The sequence below is a fragment of the Diospyros lotus genome, chromosome 1, assembly GCF_014633365.1.
Source record: "Diospyros lotus cultivar Yz01 chromosome 1, ASM1463336v1, whole genome shotgun sequence".
Lineage (NCBI taxonomy): Eukaryota > Viridiplantae > Streptophyta > Magnoliopsida > Ericales > Ebenaceae > Diospyros > Diospyros lotus.
The window spans coordinates 17,136,382-17,156,066 of record NC_068338.1 but is presented as its reverse complement, the minus strand read 5'-3'; the positions used below and the strand labels follow the sequence as shown (position 1 = coordinate 17,156,066).

General features: G+C 37.4%; 1 pseudogene; it reads right to left on the bottom strand.

Annotated features, from left to right (window-relative positions):
- Positions 1 to 16,086, bottom strand: part of LOC127808255 (indole-3-acetaldehyde oxidase-like) — a 46,654-nt pseudogene extending 30,568 nt beyond the window's left edge.
- Between the last annotated feature and the right edge of the window lie 3,599 nt (positions 16,087 to 19,685).

Genomic DNA, 19,685 nt, shown 5'->3' with positions numbered 1-19,685 from the left:
ACTTGAGTTATGTGTAGGAGAGGGTGTTATATCTAGATTGAAGAAGACATTATATGGCTTGAAGCAATGTCCAACAGCATGGTTTGGAAGATTTACCAAAGCTATGCTCAGTTTGGGATACAAACAAAGTTAAGGTGGTCATACTCCATTTATAAGACACTCTATTTTAGAAAAAATAACTATTTTGTTAGTCTATGTGGATGACATCATAATGACAGGGGACGACTTGGAAGGGATGGAAAGTCTAAAGAAATGTTTAATAAAGGAGTTTGAGATTAAGGAGTTAGGCAAGCTAAAGTATTTTTTAGGTATTGAAGTGGCACATTCTCAGCAAGGGATTTTCATATCTCAACAAAAATACATCTTATATCTACTAACAGATACAAGTAAGCTAGGGTGCAGACCTGTTGAAACTCCTATTGAACCCAATCATCGGCTTGGTGATAACCTAGAAATTGCAGTAACAAATAAGAGCCTCTACCAAAGGTTTGTTGGGAGACTTATCTATTTATCATAAACCAGGCCAGACATAGCATTTGTTGTTGGTGTTGTCAGCCAATTTATGCATAATCCTAAAGAGGTACATCTGAAAGTAGTTCAAAAATTCTACAATACTTAAAGGGTACACCAGACAGGGGAATCTTGTTCAAAAGGGGACAAGAGCTAACTCTTGAAGCTTATACTAATTTTGACCATCTTGGGTCAATAATTGATAGAAGGTTAACATCTGGATACTGCACATTCTTAGGAGGAAATATTGTGACTTGGAGGAGTAAGAAGCAAAGTGTTGTAATACGGTCCAATGCAAAGGCTGAATTTAGGTCAATGACTCTCAGAATTTGCGAGTTATTGTGGTTAGAAATAATTTTAAAAGACTTGAAAGTCAGGTGGAAGGCTCCGACAAAGCTCTACTGTAATAATAAGTCAACCGTTAATATTGCACACAATCGAGTGCAACATGACCGCTCCAAACATGTAGAAGTTGATAGACATTTTATAAAAGAAGAAATTGTTAGTGGTCTAATTTTCACTCCGTTTGTGACTATATGAAACCAACTTGCAGATTTACTCATAAAAGGACTTCCTAGTGCTGTTTTTCAGAAGATAACTAACAAACTAGGAATGGAAGATATCCATTCACTAGCTTGAGGGGGAGTGATGAAAGATAAGCAATTTATCTTATTCTATCCGATCTTCTTATCTTATCTGTTAAATAAGATAAGTAAGGGGTATAGTGTAATTAGCTTAAAATACTTGTATATATATATGTATATATTCTCTTGTATTATACACATTTTTTTATTTACATGGTATTAGAGCAAGGTTACAAACCCTAACCCTAGATCTAGCCACTACTACTTACGCACGCCATTATCGCCGGTCACTTAGTCGACAACCACCGTCAACCCTGCCCTCATCACCAATTGCCATTGACGCCATTGCCGCCGACCACCATTGCAGCTCTTGCTTCGTGTTGCAATCATCTCTGGTGCCTTTGGTTCTTACGCGGCTATCACCGACCGCCACGACCATCGTAAACTGCCCCCAGCCAACGCTATTTGCGTGACCAACAGCTCTCGCATCCCTTCACCGGTTGCCTACGCTATTTGCCTCTGCTTCTCGTCTGGGCCAACCATTGTCGACCCATCTTACTCCGACTTCACCTCCGTTGCCTTTGCTAGTCATCGGCGACCATCGCCTTTCCTTTCCTCGCCATCGTTGCTTCCAGCCCTTCTAGCGTTTCCCTTCAAGTTTCTACCATTAACAGTCATTCCAAGCACCCAGATCTAGTTTGACCCACTTGACCCAGATTCGCTTGCTCCAAATTTGACCTACTCCAGATTCGATCAGCCAGAACAGCAGGCTGTTCTTTCTGTATCATGTCTTCATCTACAACACACTCTTTATCCACAAGTCTCTCCACCACGTCCACACTTGTAACCATTCCCCATTTTTTGGGCACACCAATTATTACCACGAAGAAGTTGAATGGACAAAATTATTTCGCATGGTCATCTGCAATTGAAATTTGGTTTCTTGGACATGGCCTTGAGGATCATTTATTGAAAACCATTTCAACTATTCCTAAGGGAGATCAACCTCTTTGGCGAAAGGTGGATGCACAGTTACTAAGTTTGTTGTGGCAGACTATTGAGCTAACCTTGATGCCTATATTTCAACCTCTTCGTGAGTGTAATGCTCTGTGGACTCGAGCTCGTGAGCTGTATATGAATGACATCACTCATATTTATGATGTGATTGGTGCTTTGTTCAATCTACGACAGACTGATTTAGATATAACCACATATTTGGGTAAGCTCCAAGCTTCCATTACTGATTTTAACAAGTTGATGCCCTTTGATACAGATATTAAGAAACAACAGCAGCAGCGTGATCAAATGTTTATTGTCATAAGTCTTCAGGGGATTTAACCGGAACTTGAATCACTTAAGACACAGATTCTCGGCAGTGCCTCTCTACCTTCTTTGACGGAGGTATTTGCCAGGTTACTTAGAGCTTCTTCTATTACTACTGATCATAGCACGTCTACACCTAGAGATCACTCAACCCTTGTTACTACCCAGCCTGATGGTGGTCATAGTGGTGGTAGGTGTCCACGGCCCCAGTGCTCCTATTGTAATCGTCTTGGTCACACTCGAGAGACTTGCTATCGCTTACATGGTCGCCCACCTCAAGCAGCCAATATTGCTAACATAGGTGTTGGTGCTTTAGAGGGTCAGGCATCTATTGTACCCAATGATTCCTCATCAGTGACTATCTCCGAGGGGGAATATGCTCAGTTCCTGATAGCGCAACAAGCCACTTCACCTGTCACATCCCTTGCTCACATTGGTAACCTTACTGCTTGCTTTACTAAGTCCTTATCTTCTCTTGGCCCATGGATCTTTGACTCCAATGCCATTAATCACATGTTTGGTAATCGTTCTCTCCTATCTCATATTCAAACTTTAAAGTCAAACCTCATGTTATATTGGCTGATTGCTCTCATGCCTCAGTCATGGGTATCGGCACCGTATCACCCCTTCCTACATTACCATTGTCATCTGTTTTACATTTACCACAGTGTTCCTTTAATTTATTTTCTATTAGTTAACTCACTCGTAGTCTTAATTTTTCTATAACCTTTTTATCTAATTTTGTTCTTATTTGGGATTGGAGGACTAGACAGACGATTGGCACGGGGTTTGAGTCTCATAGCCTCTACTATATGTCTTCCCCTGCTTCATCAGTGGCATGCACGATGACTACTTCCCCATTACAGGTCCATGGTCAATTGGGGCACCCATCTCTACCCAATCTCAAGAAGATAGTTCCTAGTCTCTCCAGTATTTCTTCCTTAGAGTGTGAGTCTTGTCAACTTAGGAAACATAGTTGTAGTTCTTTTCCGAGTAGAGTCAATGAGCATGTTAGTTCTCCTTTTTTAGTGGTCCATTCGGATGTATGGGGTCCTAGTAGTGTTAGTTCAAAAGAAGGTTTTTGTTATTTTGTAACATTTATTGATGATTTTTCACGAACTACATGGCTATATTTAATGAAAACGCATTCAAAATTGTTTTTTGTCTCCACTACATTTTGTGTTGAAATTAGAACTCAGTTTAATGTGCCTATTCGTGTTCTCCATAGTGATAATGCTCTTGAATATTTGTCCTCGCCATTTAAATCCTATATGGCATCCAATAGGATTCTTCACTAAACTTCGTGTCCTAGAACCCCACAACAAAATGGAGTGGTTGAACAAAAGAATCGTCATTTAATTGAGATCGCCCGCACGCTACTTCTGCATATGCATGTTCCGATTCAATACTGGGATGATGTTGTCTTAACTACATGTTACTTAATTAATCGAATGCCATCTTCTGTCCTTAATGACCAGATTCCTCATTCTGTTCTTTTTCCTCAAGTTGACTTATATTCTCTTCCTCCTCATATCTTTGGGCGTACTTGTTTTGTTCACCATCTTACACCAGGTCGTGATAAGCTATCCGCTTGTTCCATCAAATGTGTTTTTCTGGGTTATTCATGCCTTCAGAAGGGGTATCGTTGCTACTCTCCTCAATTAGCTCGCTATTTTGTTTCAGCGGATGTTACCTTCTTTGAGTTTTCTCCTTATTTTCCCTATTCGCTTGAGGTCTCCGAGTCCGTGTCTACTGGCTTACCTTTGCCTATTTCTTTTCTTGACCTTTCATCTTCTCCTTCTCCACCACCCTCTGCCTCTTGCCTTGAGCATCCCAATCTTTAGGTCTATCAGCGGCATCCTTGACCTATGGCCCAACCAGTAGAGCCTATCGTCGCTCATCTGAGGGAGCCATCCACTGACTCATCCTCTGTGACCATTAGTTCCTCCTCCTCTGGTCTGTTACCCTCCATTTCTAATCTTGACTTACCTATTGCTCTTCGTAAAGGTACTCATCATTACACCACTCTCCATCCTATTTCACATTTTGTTAGTTATAATTCTTTGTCTCCTGGATATTCTTCTTTTGTTTCTTCTTTATCTTCTATTTCTCTTCCTAAATCTGTTACCGAAGCTCTTTCCCATTTGGGATGGTGGGCTGTTATGGTTGAAGAAATGTCTGCCTTACATTCCACTGGGACTTGGGACTTGGGACTTGGTACCTTTTCCCAAGGGTATGTCTACTGTTAGTTGTTGCTAGGTTTACACTGTTAAAGTTGGTCCTGACGACTAAATTGATAGCCCTAAGGCTCGCCTTGTTGCCAAAGGATACGCTCAGGTTTTTTGCCTTGATTATGGCATACATTTTCTCCTATTGCTAAGATCTCCTTTGTTCGCCTTTTTCTTATCCCTTGTTGCCATGTTTCACTGGCCTCTTCATCAACTGGACATAAAAAATGCCTTCCTTCATGGCAATTTACAAGAATAAGTGTATATGAAGTAACCTCTTGGCTTTGTTGCTTAGGAGGAGTCTGGGCTAGTGTGTCACGTTCGAAAATCCTTATACGACTTAAAACAGTCTCCTCGAGCTTGGTTTGATTGATTCAGTTCAACTGTTCTTGAGTTTTGGTTAACTCGTAGTGAAGTTGATCATTTTTTTTTTATCGTTCTTAGTCTGGCCGCCACATTCTTCTAATGGTATATGTTGATGATATAATACTTACAGGGGATGATGATGTTGGTATCACTGAATTGAAGGCACATCTTCACCAACAGTTTCAGACTAAGGATCTGGATTCCTTGAAATACTTTTTGGGTATTGAGGTAGCTTGGTCAATGCAAGGCATCTATATTTCTCAAAGAAAGTATGCCTTGGATATGCTAGAGGAGACAGGGTTGCTTGGATGTAAGCCAACAGATACCCTTATGGATCCGAATATCAAACTGTTACCGAGATAGGGGGAGCCACTTTCTAACCCTGAGCACTACCATCGACTAGTTAGTGAACTTAACTACCTCACACTCACATATCCTGATATTTGATTTGCTGTGAGTGTGGTAAGTCAGTTCTTGGATTCACCTTGTAACAGTCACTGGGATGCAGTGATTCATATTCTTTAGTATATTAAGGCAACCCCCGGTCGGGGTGTATTGTATCAGAATTATGGACATAGTCAGATTGTGGGATATATGAATGCTGATTGGGCAGAATCACCTAGTTATAGGTGATCCACATCTGGATATTATGTATTTGTGGGTGGAAACCTGGTCTCTTAGAAAAGTAAGAAACAAATTGTTGTCGCCAAGTCTAGTACAGAAGCTGAATATAGGGTAATAGTCGTAACAACATGTGAACTAATGTGGCTAAAACAATTAATTGAGGAGTTAGGCATTACGCAGGTCAAGTCTATGCAATTAATTTGTGACAATCAAGCTATAATGCATATTGCTTCTAATCCTATGTTTCATGAGAGAACTAAGCATATTGAAATTAATTGTCACTTTATTAGAGAAAATGTGCTCTCTAGGGATGTAGTTACAACATATGTGGGTTCCAACAATCAGTTGGCTGATTTGCTCACCAAGTCACTTAGAGGTTCTAGTGTGAATTACATTTATACCAAGCTAGGCATAATCAATATATATGCTCCAGCTTGAAGGAGAATGTTAAATAAGATAAGTAAGTGGTATTAGTATAATTAGCTTAAAATACTTGTATATATATTCTCTTGTATTATACACTTTTGGTAGAATACACATTATTTTATTTATAGCATCTAATGAAAAGTTATAGAGATAAATAAATGGGGAGCAGAAACACGTGTCAAGAAATATGGAAGAGATACTGAGACTTTTCCACCTATAATTGGATTGCATCAAGGAATTTCTTTAAGCCCACCCTTACTTGCCGTAATAACTAAGCTCATTGATCACATCCAAGGTACTTAGAATATATATATATATATCCAAGGAAAGGTGCCATTGTATATGTTATTTGTAGATGGCATAGTGTTAGTGGATGAGACAAAAGACATCATAATGGAGGAACATTTAGAATCTAATGGTGTTAAGAAGGTTAAAATTAAACTAAATATATGGAATATGAGTTAAATAAAAGTATAAGTGTGGATAATATTATGGTAAAACCATAAAAATTGATGATAAAGTCATACCGAGAAAAGATGAATTCAGATATTTTGAAGCAATCATCCAAAAGATAGAGAGATTAATGCATATGTTACCCAATAAAATTAAAGTAGGATGGTTAAAAAATGCATTTCGCATTTTAAGTGTTAGTAAAATTTTGATTAAACCTAAAAGAAAAAATTTATTAAACATCTATAAAATCAGCCTTGTTTCTGGTATATAATGCTGGGTAGTGAAGAAATCGATTCTAAGGCTGGAATCGAGTGCTTAATTAACCATAACAAAGGGGAATAAATATACAAGTCTTCTACCTGAAGTTGGAATCTACTCTATGTACAATATATCTGATAAATTTAAATATAAACTAGCTATCTCTAGATAAACTAAATCAGCTTTGTTATCTTATCTCCTAAATACTTAGTATTCTTATCTATGCATCAATCGGTCTTCAAATCTTCTTATCTTATCTTTAATCTCGGTCTATCAACTTTAATTCTCCATTATCTCCACATTCCCCCTCAAGCTATGCTGAATATGTTGTTCAGGCCAAGCTTGCAACTCAATTCGTCAAATATTCTTCTTGGCAAGGCTTTAGTGAGAATATCTGCCACTTGGTCGATAGTAGGAGTATAGTTTAGCTTGAAAACTCTTTCTTCCAATTTTTCTTTGATAAAATGTCTGTTAATCTCCACATGTTTCGTCCGGTTGTGATGAACTGGATTTTTAACAATACTGATGGCCGATTGGTTATCACATAACATCTATACTGGCTCGGTCATATTTACTTGTAATTCTTGTAGTAGTCTTCTCAACCATATTCCTTCACAAAATCCATGTGCCAAAGCTCTAAATTCAGCCTCCACACTACTTCTGGAAACAACTGATTGCTTCTTGCTGCACCAAGTAACTACATTTCCCCATACAAATAAGCAATACCCAGAAGTTGATCTTCTGTCCAGGATTGATCCAACCCAATCTGCGTCACTGTAGACTTTGATTCCTCGGTTTTCTGTTTTTCTGAACATTAATCCCTTGTCAGGAGTTAATTTCAAATACCTTAGGATCTGATAAACTGCTTCCAAGTGCTTTTCTTTGGAGTCATTCATAAATTAGCTTACAATGCTTACAGAGAAACCAATATCAAGTCTAGTGTGAGATAAGTATATGAGCTTCCCCACTAGTCTTTGGTATCTCCCTTTGTCAACTGGAGTACTTTCTTTGCCAACATCAAGCTTTGTCATAGATTCCATAGGAGTCTTTGCTGGTTTGCAAGTTAACATTCCTATTTCATCAAAGAGATCCAGAATAAACTTCATTTGGGAGACTGAAATTCCTTCTTTGGATCTTGCCATTTCCATGCCTAAAAAATATCTTAGACCCCCAAGATCTTTGATCTCAAATTCCCTTGCAAGTATCTTTTTGAGGCTTTGGATTTCAATAATATCATCCCCTGTAACAATGATATCATCAACATATACAATAAGAATGGATATTTTACCTTTTGAGGAGTGCTTGATAAATAGAGTGTGGTCGATTTGGCATTGGTTATATCGATGCTTCTTGACTGCCCTTATAAATCTCTCAAACCAGGCTCTTGGGGATTGTTGCCCATATAATGATCTCTTTAGCTTGCATACCTTGTTTCTTGTTTGGTCAGTCTCAAATCCATGAGGGATTTCCATGTAAACTTCCTCTTCTAGATTTTCATTTAGAAAGGCATTTTTCACATCTAACTAATATAAAGGCCAGTCCAAATTTACTGCCAAGGACAATAGGACCCTGATAGTATTTAGCTTTGCCACTGGGGCAAATGTCTCTTGGTAATCAATACCATAGGATTGGGTGAAGCCTTTTGCAACTAACCGGGCCTTGAATCTGTCAATCTTTCCATCCTCCCTGTATTTTACTGTAAAGACTTATTTGCAGCCCACTGGGCTTTTTCCAAGAGGCAAATCAGTGATATCCCATGTCTCATTTTTCTCCAAAGTCCTGATTTCCTCAAGAACAGCCTCTTTAACATTGTTAGGAACCTGCACTTTGTTCAAATTAGAAACAAATCCACTGAATTTTGGTGAGAGCCCTGTGTAAGAGATATAGTTTTGTATGGGATGTTGTGTACATGATCTTACACCCTTTCTCAAGGCAATAGGCCAATGTAAATCCTCATCATCAATAGGCACAATATCAGTATTCTCACCAATCATTTTCTTTCCTTCTTCTACCGGAAGAATCAGTTCAGCCTCTTGGACAGTCCCAGAACATGTTAGGGCCTCATTCTCCTTAGAACGGGGTTGTCTTCTAGAGTAAACTTGAAGTTCGGTGATAGAGTTAGGAGGTTCCTTGGTAGGAGGGGCAGAATGGTCGTTAGAGCAGAGAAGGTTGAGAGGTAGGTTCAGGGAGCTGCTCACATTGCTGGCTATCAGTAGAAACTTCCCAAAACTGATATTCTGAAGAGGAATTTTGAGTATTCTCCCCCTGAATATTAGTTTTGGGGTAATAGGGCTGATGTTCAAAAAATGTGACATCCATGGAAATAAAGAATTTTTGAAGCAAGGGAGAGTAGCATTTATAGCCTTTTTGATGAGGAGAGTAGCCAAGGAAAATGCACTTGAGTGACTAAGGCTCAAGCTTGCTTCTTAGATGGTTATGTATATGAACAAATGCACAACAACCAAAAATTTTGAGAGGAACATGGGATAGAATCCGAGAGTGAGGAAAGAGATTGAGTAGAATTTGGCTAGGTGCTTGATATTTTTAGGATGCGTGAGAGCATTCTATTGATTAGATAGACAGCCTCACCCCAAAATTTGGAAGGGACATTAGTAGAGAACAATAACGATCTTGCTACTTCTAATAGGTGTCGATTCTTTCGTTTAGCAACCCCATTTTGTTGAGGGGTATCAACACATGAGCTTTGATGTATAGTGCCTTGTTGAGATAGGTAATGACCAAGAATAGTATTGAAGTATTCTTTGCCATTATCTGTTCTCAAAATCTGAATTTTGGTATGAAATTGCCTTTGCACCATTGAATGAAAGGTTTGGAAAATGGAACCAGCTTTGGATTTGTCTTTCATAAGGAATACCCATGTAAGCTGAGTATGATCATCAATAAAGGATATGAACCAACGTACCCCAGTAATGTTTCTAACCCTAGAAGGCCCCCACACATCACCATGAATCAGGGAGAAAGGTGAAGATGGAGTATAGGGTTGGCTAGGATAAGTGCTTCGTAAATGTTTAGAGAATTGGCAGATTTCATATTGTAGAATATGGGAATCTTTATTCTCAAATAAGGCGGGAAACAATTTACGAAGATAAACAAAATTAGGATGGCCTAATCTAGAGTGCCATAACATGATAGCACTATTATTGTTGGACTGAGATAAACAAACTGATGGTTTAAAAAAGGAATAATTGCTGGACTGAACAAGTTTACTCCTGGAATGAGGAGTTCCTTTAAGTGTGTAGAGGCCGGAACATGTTTTAGCACTGCCAATCGTTTTCCCCGAACTCCGGTCCTGAAATTTACATGAATTTTATGAGAATTTAACCACATAATCACAGTCAATAGCTAATTTGCTTACTGATATCAAATTCCAATCTAGACTTGGCACTAAAAGAACTGATTTTAATATCAGATTTCCAAAAATTTCCACTGAACCTATTCCAGCAACCTTTGGCTGTGAACCATCTGCTATCCTCACCATCCAATCTTGCTTGCAAGGTTGAAAATTAGTTAGTATATCAATTTCTCCAGTCATATGATCCGAAGCCCCTGAATCAACAAGCCATACAGCAGGAAATTCACTTTTTGCAGTCAAAACATGTAGAGATTTACCTTTAAGAGCTATAGAACCGGATGCCAAGTTAGAGGCCTGAGAGATTTGGGTTTTCCCAAACATATTTTGGAGCCATTCCATCTGTTCTTTACTGAACAGATTTGGTGATAAGGCTGCTACGGTTTCCTCTGTTGAAGCTAGTGCCCCTCTACTCCTTTTTTCATAGGCTGGCTTCCAGTCAGGAGGCTTTCCATGAATTTCCCAGCAAGTGTCCTTAGCGTGTCCATTCTTCCGGCAATGCTCACACCATGACCGGTTCTTCTTTTGTTTAAATTGAACTTGCTGGTTGATGCAGGTGACCAGAGCTGATTGTTCCAGAGTTGGACTTGTTGATTTGAGCATGACTTTCATATGGCTCTCCTCCCTTAGGACTTCAGCAAAAGCCTCTCTAAGGTTTGGTAGGGGCTTTGTTCCAAGGATCCTTCCACGTACTCCATCTAGGTTCTTGTTTAGACCTATAAGAAATTTGTACGGCCTCTTCTTTTCTACAATCTGTTTGTATGTGGATGCATCCTTTGTACACTTCCATTGAATAGTATCACACTTATCCAATTGAAGCCAATATTTGTTTAGAGAGTTAAAATAATGAGTAACATGGGAATCACCCTGCCTAAGGTCATCTAACATGTTCTCAATTTCAAATAACTCTGAGGTGTTTTCAGCGTGTGAGTAGACTTCCTTAGCCGCCTCCCAAATCTCTTGTGCGGAATTATAAAGCAGAAAATTCTCACCGATTTCGTTGGTCATTGAGTTGATGAGCCAAGACATCACCATGTTATTTTATGTCTTCCAAAGCCTGTAACCTGGCTCTTCTTCTCTCGATTTGGTTGTAGCGCCGGTTAGGTAGTCATCTTTTCCCTTGCCACAGATAAACATCAATATTGATTGTGACCACTGAAGGTAGTTCTGACCATTGAGCTTGTGCCCCATGATTGTGAACATGCTGTTATTATCAGTGGTTACAGCATTGGTATTTGAATAGGGGATGATCTCTGTGGACTTGCCTACATCGGTGGACTTGCTGCCAACACCAGCCATCTTGATAGGAGATTCTGGTGTCTACTGGTCAAAGAAAGAGATTGGTGGCTAGTAGTTTGGTCGCTAAGGGTTCAGCAGTGCCGAGAACCTGACAGCGTCGTTATAGGGTGTGATAACAGGAGGAAAATAACTCCTACTCTGATACCATGAAGAAATCGATTCTGAGGCTGGAATCGAGTGCTTAATTAACCATAACAAAGGGGAATAAATATACAAGTCTTCTACCTGAAGTTGGAGTCTACTCTATGTACAACATATCTAATAACTTTAAATATAAACTAGCTATCTCTAGATAAACTAAATTAGCTTTGTTATCTTATCTCCTAAATACTTGGTATTCTTATCTATGCATCAATCGGTCTTCAAATCTTTTTATCTTATCTTTAATCTTGGTTTATCAACTTTAATTCTCCATTATCTCCACAGGTAGTATAAATCACCAACATGTGTAAATTATAAGTTAATGGAGATGAGAATATTAAGATAGATGTGTGTCCATACAAGAAAGATAAAATTATAAATGAGGTTATTCATAACAAGGTTGGAATGGCTTCTATCGAAGAAAAGATGCGTCATATACGATTGAGATGATTATGTGAGAAGAAGACCAATAAAGGCCCTCGTAAGGAAAGCAAATGTAATGGATGTTGGAAATCAGGAAATTCAAAATGCAGCCTCACTTATAATCTGTATTTTCTGTATGGCTTACACAAAATGACAAGTACAAAGCTTCATATAGATACCTAACAAAATCCATTGAACTAATCTTCACAGTAAATGAACTAAATGAAGATGCATGAATTGCTAAATACCATGGACCTTCCAAATACATGAATTGAAGAATGCATGAACTACAAAAATACTTGTATCGTAATTAATGTGGAAGCATAAATCTTAATCAAGTTTCTTTCTTAACAATGAAGCAAGTATCTAGCGAGAGGAAGACCAAGAAAAACTTGGAGGGAGACACCAAGGCATGGTATGAGTTATAAAGGCCTTATAGAAAATAAGCCCATGTATACAATGACTAGTGAACTAGAATTAATGTTGCCCACCCCCCCATAGTTGGATAAAACCTTGATAAGTATATATGGTATTTACCTCCATTTTAGTATATAAACTTATGGAAATAGCTTGCCCAAATACATTTTCATGTAAGAAACAACTGAAGCATGTAATTACCACAAATGCAAGGGCTTGGCCAGCACACTTTGTAACATCATCAGCAAATAAAGGTTCAGTACCAAACCTGGTCTTAGAACCTATATTTTTCCCACCTTTTGGGATATCTCTGAAAGAAATAACCCTTGCTCCATCTTTTAGGTACTTTGATTTAATTTCAACTCTCTTTACCCATGCCAAAGGCTTTGTGCTATAGATGAATGCACCATGAAGGCAATTTGTTGGTGAAGGAATATCATCGACATAGACAGCTTCACCTATACATTTAACCAATAAAATTAACAGTAGGATCAAATGTTGTTTTGTTCAAAGGTTTATGAACTGATCAACTAGTAATGGAAGCCAATAAACATAGCAAATCTAACCAAACACACACACAAAGAAAAAGGTAAAGACATAAAAGATTGAAAAGCTATATCAGTAATAAATATTAAGACTTCATATAAGTCTTATAATCAGGAAAAAACAGACAATGAGAAATGGAAAGGAAGGAGGAAACATATAATGATCTTGATTATGATAGATTCATTAAACTGCCTGTTGTGTGGCACACCTACAATATAAGAGTAAATTAATGGAGAGAAGTTAATTTTAAAAACACATTTCAACTAAGAGGTGCTAACAGTTAATGTCATCAGATATGTTAGCTACCACAAATGTCACCAACTGCAGGTGCTAATTGGAATTTGCAAGTAAGTGTCGCAATATAATTTTGACCAGCAAAAACAAAAAAATTTGGAAGCCATTTTGACATTGAAAGGAAAATGCCAAAACAACATAACTAACCAGATGCTTGCATGGCAGAACCAACTTTTGTAATTGGTTCACCCACTGGATGGTATTTTTGGTTCAATTCCACCACCTGTTTTGCAGATAAGGGAAATACTGGATTTTTTATATGATCAAACAACTCCTGATTATTTCTTATATTGGAAGCCCTTTGTAAGAAAGTATCATCACATCCATCAACCAGGCCATCAGAAAATTCATCACAAGCATCAATGAACGGACAAAGGAACTTGAAGAGAAAACTAGCAGCCAGGCTTGACCTGTAAGCAGCACTCGGAGTACCAACTTCAGGCACAACTGTGGCTCCAAGCAATTTAATAGCTCATAAAGAACACCAACATTCAATAGCTTTCCAGCTAAGAATTCCTCAACCTTTGTTGCCCTTATTGCATGTTTACTTTCATAAGCACCAAAAGCCAATTGAATAGAGTCTATAATAACTCCACTAGAAGTTCTACAAGGAGTAACTTCAGCCAAGAAAGCAGCATTTAAATAGGGCAATGCATTCCCCAGGGGTCGTGGTGCAGCACGATAGGTTTCAAATAGTAACTTTGCATCATTTTTTGAGGAAGCATCTCTAGTTGGTTCCCAACAAGGAATATATACGCTCCTAAGCACACTAGTGGAATCTAAAGGAGGTCTTCTCAGAAACTCTTCCAGTGTGACCCTTTCATGTTTGAGATATGTCATTATATTCACTTCTGACCCCGCAGCAAGAAGTATCGTAGCAATATCTGATGGAAAATGATTTCGTTGTGCCATCACCAAATTTCCCCCAACACTAGCAGAGTTACGAATGAACCCGGACGCAATCCTCTCCATATGATCACCAATTTTTTGGAACACCACCTCCCCATGTGAAGGAAACTCAATTTTGTTTTCTTCCTTCAATGCTAATATAGCCTTAGAGATTGTCACAGTTGCTCCAATTTCAATCCCTGTCTGATCCCTTCTAATCATTGAGAGATCAGGGATATACCTCAAGTTAATGTATTTGTCATAGTGGTCTATTTCCTTGTAATAACCAGAGCCTGTGTTACCAACAACTAGCTTGACCCGTGCACCACTTTCAGCTAGATTAGATTTCAACATACTTGTAAGTTCCTTAACACTTGTAGGACTATACCAAGAATCTTTTCTAGAAATAAAGGGCATTGAAGACTTAATTTCATTTTTCAAGAACTCAGGAAATGTACATATCTGATCTCTAGGGTTATAAAATGGTAACTTGGCTGCTTTGACTTCTTTACTATCTCCCTTCTTCCAAAATGAATTGAATCCCAAATCTTCCATGTCAACATCAGCTGCAAAGCTTTTGCAGGCATCAGCAATTGGTCGATACCCAGTACATCGACAGAGATTTCCTGCAATGGCCTTTTCAGCCTCTGAAACTGTCAGCTTGGAGAATCCTGGGGGAGGCTCTGCCCGTCGTGTTTTCTCAGCATTCGTAAGAGCCGAGAAGAGTGAAATGCACATTCCAGGTGTACAAAAGCCACATTGAGAAGCATGGAACCCAGCAAACCTTTGATGGATCGGGTGAAGCCCATTCTTAGTATTGCCAAGACCTTCAGAGGTAGTAATTGAACACCTATCTATACTGTAGAGAAGTGTAAGACACGAACTTACTGTAAAATTTTCAACTTCGTCACTCACAGGGTTATACTTTGACAGTAGAACAACACAAGCACCACAACCACCTGCGACAATCAAAGTTTGAAGAAAGAGAATCAGCAAAATGGATACGCAGGAAGCTTCTAGTGTTGAAGTCAAACCTACAAACCCTTTTAAACACTGAACAACTGAGAGAAAATAGAATAACCAGAAGAATTACTTTCACCTGCTCTTGGTTAATTGCCACAAAATTGAAAAGAGGGTAAGAGTAAATTTTAAGCATCCAAACAAATACACCCTGCCGTTTTTGATTGTCCAAAGTATCAAATCCAGCTAAACTCTGTACTGAATTGTTACGTTTTTGACACTTTTCTAAATGAATCATTACGTTTGGAACGAACTTACACAAACAGGGGTAAGTTTTCCATTTCTTTTTCCAGAAATCAAACGCAAAAGAGAACTAAGCAAATAAGTAAAGCATCACGTATGCTTCCATGCATAGACCAAAACTCCGTAAATTACATTACATTCCAAAACAGGAAAGAAAAAGCAAATTAATCCATATATATAACCCTCTAAATTCCCCCTTAATGCAAACAGCCAAAGCAGAAGAAAGAAAACCAGGCTCCATTTTCCAACTCGCATAATAGAAAGAAAGAAAAACCCATCAATCCATTCGACCAAAAATCAATGAAAAGAGAAAAATCCAAATTCCAATCCATCAATAATCCCCAGCAATACACACACACACACACACACACACACTACATATATATATATATATATATATATAGAGAGAGAGAGAGAGAGAGACCTTCTCCACAGCCGAGCTTGACACTCTTGAAGCGAGTTTGGGAACGCAAGAATTGAACCAATGTAGTAGAAGGGTCGATGGTGGAGAGCTCGAATCTCTCTCCATTTACTGAAAATACCAGAGTTGCCATATCCAAAACAAGAAAGCCTCAACAGAAGAAGAAACCAAAGCAATGAGAATGTCATAGGAATCTTAAAAAGACAGGCACTATATGTCTTATTTGGTGTGGTGGGGTCTTCATCATTGTCTGCTACCACATGCATTTTCAAGTTCTTTCGACTTAGATTCTTGAGCAATCGGGTGATGATTTCTCACAACCCACGACAGATAATGACTGAAAATATAATAAGAACCACACGAATGGAATCTAAATTAAGTAAACGAAGTGAGATGTTGGATCCCTCACAAAAGAATTTAAACAGTTTGATTATCTTCTCCCTCGGGATTATGATCTTGAAACAACACGTGATCAATCTGTGCAAAGAGTGTGGTGTGTGGTGACCATCTCGGAAAATGAAAAGTTTATATATAGTTAGTTGACTAAATTATCAATAAACTTTATATTAAAATACAAAAATGTGAACTTTAATTTATAATTAAAAATTCACTAAATTTCATTATTATTGTCAATTATGGATAAAAAAGATTAATGAAATACAGACATTTTTATATTTTAGTACAAGATTCACTGAATTTTTTAAATTTTTGTGTAAAATTTAATGATCATTTGTATTATTTATCTATCCATGTTATTAGTCACATCAACATCCCGTTAATCTCTTTTAATAACAATTAACGATAGTTATGAAATTGTATATTAAATTTATATTTAGTAAATTTTTAATTATAAATTAAAATTCAATAACATTTTTGTACCTTAGTGTAAAATTCAAAGACCATTTATGTTATTCAATTATATTTAACTACTTAACTAACTATTTAAAGTGGTAAAATCAATGATAAAAAAAAAGTTAAAAATATATCCTTTTTAATATTAAAGTATAATAAGTCGTTCATCTAATATTTATGATTTTTTTTATAAAAAAAAAAACTTAAGTAATCTCACAGTACAAGAAGTTAAAGAAAATATTTTACTATATTATTACTGTTATTTACAAACCTTTAGTACTTATTTTAACAATCTTAACCTTTTTTTTCAAATATATTGTAAAAAGTAAAAAAAAAAATAATGTGCTCGAAATTGACAAACATGGCACATGTCCATGTTTCCCAAGCTAGGCCTCGATCACTATGTGTTAGACTCAACTTCATTGCTTACAGGGCCAAGCTCAATCTTATGCAACGTTCGCCACTCAAGTCAAGCTCGTCTCAAAAAATTGGTTGGGCCAAGCTCGTCCTTGAGACCCTTGGGCTAGCCTTAGCCTCTAGCCTTGTACCGTTGACAACCTAGCCAAAGTCCAACAATTAGATAATCCTACTAAGAATTTATGAAAGTGATAGTGATTAAAGACTCGCCTTAATTATAAGGATTTTTTTTTTCACAATAAACCTGAAATAAAATCAATCTTAGCTATGTTTCCATCCTATAATTAAGACATAAGTCAAATTTTAACGCCCTATTTTTTCAAATACACAATGATATCAAATATAAACTAACATCACTTACGGGCATTATAGAAACCCTTGCCAACGGAAGTACTGAATCAAACCTAAAAATTTAATCAAAGCTAAAAAAATGAGTTTCCACTCACTTTTCTTTACAAGTACAAAAAACATATATGACTTTCAACAAACTCCAAAAGACACACACATCACTATGATACAACTGCAACACGTGCCCAAACAATAAACCTTTATCATGGCAGGTTCCCCAAATAATGTTCAAAATGTATCAATCGAGATATGTCCATAATGGTTTTGACGTACATCTTTTAAACATAAGTGTTACGACCATCATTAACGCAAGAACGACTATAAAGCACCCACACACACTTCTTACAACCTTGAGTACCCTAATGATCTAGTCATGAAGTTTCAAGAATTACACCTTGGTCCCAAACTTTTCAAGTAATTGCACTAAGACCCCTTACAACTTGGTCCCGGGGGATATTTTTTAATTGCATTTTAGCCCCTGAAGAAAGAATAAATTACACTAATACCCCAAGATTTTAGGTAAATTATACTTTTATCCGAACTTCAATATTTACGATTTTGCCCTTGGTTCAGAAACTGAACTTTTGTCTCAAAACTTCTATAATTCCTTAAAATGACCTATTTCCTCAAATATTAGAACCTAATAATCTCATGTATTACATCATATTTGATTTTTAAAATCTGAGATCAAAGTTGATATTCTCTACTAAAACATTAAAGAGTGGTAGTAATCACCAGCAATAAGATATTTTTTTTCAAATTTAGCCAAGATCTATTGTAACGCCCCGCTTTTCCAAGCGTTAAATAACTTAGGAATTTCGATAATATTTTTTTTTCAATATAAATCATTTCCCGACAATCTCGTTTTACCTTCCAACATACTAAACAGGAATCAATGAGCCAAGACAGGTAATCATCTAAAATCGAAACCTGATATGATACAGAATCGTAATCCACTTTAATCATAAAATAAGAATTCATACCATTACATTTTTAAATACTTAATTACATGGAGACTCATCATCAAGAGATAACAACTAAGTACCTCAATCGATACAATCTAAAGATACCTCAAAAATACATTAAACCATAACAATTATACATGATCATCAATATAATAATATATCCTGACTCATCATGAGGAAGTAAATACAGGGACAACTCGCCAAACTCATTGGCCACGTCATCACGTGCCGTTACGTCTCAATCATCTCCCTGCCATATCTGCAAGTCCTAACTAGAACGTGGAATGTTCCAGGGGCATAACCCATTAGAAGATAAAACTTCTAGTGAGGGTTTAAAAACATGATACGTGAATGCAAGATGCAAATATATGAACAAACATTTGTTCTAGTGTAACTTCTCAGACCCAGCCCGGCACGGAACCCTAGGCAAAATCCCAAACCTCTGCAAGATAAGCCTAACGTTGTTCCATCAATTGCCCTTGGGGAATTACGGCTACACTTTGAGGGTGACATCCTATTCCCATGCACAAATATTTATATGACAATAATATCGTGTCATGCAATTATCACGACTTTCCATGCAATATGACAAAATGAATATTGCATTCATGAGTAGCATACATATATAACAATCATATCATGAATATAAATTCTTGTGAGAAAATCACTCACATAATCATGTTTAGGATAAAATTACTCACCTTTGCCTAAAAGGTCAAGACACCTCGAAAAGCATGCACCGCCTCGATATGCGTGCCCGACCTCAATTTTCGTGCCAACTCTCAAAAGTTGCACCGATCACGTCATCTCAATCACCTCAATCATGGAAAACATATTTAATCATTAAATATCTCAATATTCCCCTTTTCTCCTATTTTTCTTTATTTTCTTTCATTTTTTCTTCTAAAAATTCTAATAAATACCATCGAGACTATTTTCTCAAATCTAATTCCACAAAAATTCATAATAGACTATCAACTTCAAGGGAAAAATACTGAACTTACCCGGATGTTGTATTTTCACGCAAAACGAGACTCTTTGGTGCAAAAACTAAGGCATCGGGAACCCGAACTTCAAAACTTTTTGCACAGACCCCCGTAAAATAATTTTCCAAATTTTCTAAAATTTTTTGCACATTTTTCCAAGCACACACACGCCCTCACGCACTGGCGCTTGGGCTGCTTATGTTGAGCAGTGCGTGTGGCCCACGAGCCGGTCATCTTCTCCGGCGCCGGCCATCACCGGCGATGAAATCGACCATACAGCCTT